Source organism: Mustela putorius, unplaced genomic scaffold (assembly GCF_011764305.1).
Source record: "Mustela putorius furo isolate JIRA1106 unplaced genomic scaffold, ASM1176430v1.1 tig00000328_pilon_pilon_pilon, whole genome shotgun sequence".
Taxonomy (NCBI): Eukaryota; Metazoa; Chordata; class Mammalia; order Carnivora; family Mustelidae; genus Mustela; species Mustela putorius.
This window is the reverse complement of record NW_025421348.1, coordinates 94,241-96,720: the sequence shown is the minus strand read 5'-3', so window position 1 is coordinate 96,720 and position 2,480 is coordinate 94,241.

The following is a 2,480-nucleotide window of genomic DNA, read 5'->3' as shown; positions in this document are numbered from 1 at the left end:
CTCTGAGGGTTAGGTCAGCGATAGGATTCGGGGGAGGGCCCGTGTTAGTGTCAGGTTCAGGGTTACATTTAGGGTTAGAGTTAGGGTAAGGCTCACAGTCCGGGTCAGGTTTAGTGTTCGGGTCAGTGTCGGCGTCACTGTTAGGGTCAGGGTTAGGTTTATGGTCATGGTCTAGGTCAGGGTCAGGGTGATGTTTAGCGCCACTGTCCGTTTTAGGGTCAGGTTCAGGTATTGGTTTTAAAGTCCGCATTCGGGTCAGGGACAAGGTTATGTAGTATTCAGTGTTAGGGTCATGGTTAGGATTAGGGTCAGGGTCAGGGTCAGGTGAAGGTCATGGACAGGGACAGGTTTAGCGTCAGGCTTTGGTTTAGGGTCAATGTTCGGTTTCAGTGTCACAGTTAAGTTTTGGCGGTAGTGTTTGGGATTGGGGTTAGGGTTAGAGTTAGAAGTAGGGTTATGGTTAGCTTTAGGGTTAGTCAGCGTAAGGTCAGGGTTAGGGTTTTGTTTTGCATAGGGGTTAGTTTTAGGGTCAGGGTCAGCGTTAGGTTTAGGTTCAGGGTCCTTATTAGGGTCATGGTTAGAGTTACCTTTAGGTTTAGGGTTAGGGTCAAGCTCACAGTCTCGGTCCGTGTTAGGGTTAGGGTCAGGGTTAGGTCAGCATCAGGGTTAGGATTAGGGTCAGGGTCAGGGTCATGGTTAGGTATGAGTCTTGGTTACAGTAATATCAACGTTAGGTTTAGATTCAGGGTACACATCAGGGTCAGTGCCAGGCTTAGTTTTAGGTTTAGGGTTCAGGTCAGGATCACAGACAGGGTCAGTGTCAGGGTCAGGGTTTGGGTTAGGGTTTGGGGCAGGCTCACAGTCAGTGTCAGGGTCAGGGTTAGAGGTTACTGTTAGGGTGAGCCCCGCTCCTGGGTCATGGACCCATCCGTTCAGGGTCTCAGGATAAACCCTGGGCAGAAGGGTGTAGACCCTCCACCCGATCCCACTTAACCAGCCTTAAACTGGGGTGTGAACATAACTTGCCCACCAGACATCTAAACCCTCATCAGCCTCATCCTGCTTGGGGCATCTCCACCCTCGATGGCATGGTCAGGTCCTCTTTACACACAGACACACAGACACCCAGAGGCACACACACACACACACACACACACACACACACACACACACACACACACACATACAGAGATGGGGAGGAGACCTAGGGCTACACCGGTTGATCAGAAGGTGTGGGACTCTCTGACTCTGAGTCCCCTGGTGTCACCTTTTGATTTTAGTAGCCAAAGGGCCTGAGGCGTTGGGGAAACCTGATATGACCGGCCAGGGAGGGGACGTGTCTGGCGGCCGAGCTCTCTTCTCCCTACATCCTCTCGGCTTCAGTACAGCAGAAGAACATGTCGCTTCCTTTAGGATGTGCCTAAATGAGCTGGGCAGGGGGGTTTTCTCTGTAATGGGTTGCCTGGTTACGTGGGTTCCAATTCCGTTGGGCTCTGTCGTCAGGGAAGTGAGGTCACCACTGCCTGGGGGCTCCTTACCGAACTTCCTGCTGTACCTGAGCTCCCTGAGCCGCCGTTCCCCAAACTTCTCAATGCTCACCCTCCACTCAATGCAGTGCCAATCCAATGGCCCCATACAGCCTCCCCCCAGCCCCTGGCAGGCCTGGGTGCAGCTGTTGTCCCCCGCTGGAGGCAACAGAGCTGGGTTTAGACTAGTTTAGTGTTAGGGTTAGAGTTAAGAAAGACTTAGGATCAGGGTTAGGGTTAGACGAGCTTGGGGTCAGGGTTAGCGTAAGGCTTAGGGTATGGGTCAGGGTAAGGGTTAGGTTCATGGTTAGGTTTAGGGTCAGGCTCACAGTAGGGTCACGGTTAGGGTTACGGTCAGAGTCAGGGTCAGTGTCAGTGTTAGTGACGATTTGGTTTAGGGTCAGGTTCAGGGTCATGGTCAGATTTAGGGTCATGGTCACGTTTAGGTTTGGGGGCAAGGTTCATGTCAGGGTCAGGATTTGGTTTGGGACAGGTTTAGTGTCAGGGTTAGGGTCAGGGTCTGGGTTAGGTTCATGGTTATGGTAAGGTCAGCTTTATGTTTAGGTTCTGTTTTATGAGTAGGTTCAGGATCAGGCTGAGCTTTAGGCTTAAGATTCTGTTTAGGATCACGGATTGGGTCACAGTTAGGTTTACATTCAGGGTTAGGGTCAGTGTTAAGGTCAAGGCCAGGGTCAGGTTTAAGGTTAAGGTCAGACATTGGCAAACTTCAGAGTTAGGTTTATGATCAGCGTCAGGATTATTGTTAATGTGGGGTTAGGGTTAGGGTTAGAGGTAGGTGGAGGGTTAGACCGGGTTAGGGTCAGTATCAGGGTTAATGTTAGGGGTCAGTTTTAGGGTTAGGTTCAGCGTTAGGTTTCGGGTCAGGGCCCGTGTTAGTGTCATGGTCAGGGTTACGTTTAGGGTTAGAGTTAGGGTCAGGCTCACAGTCAGGGT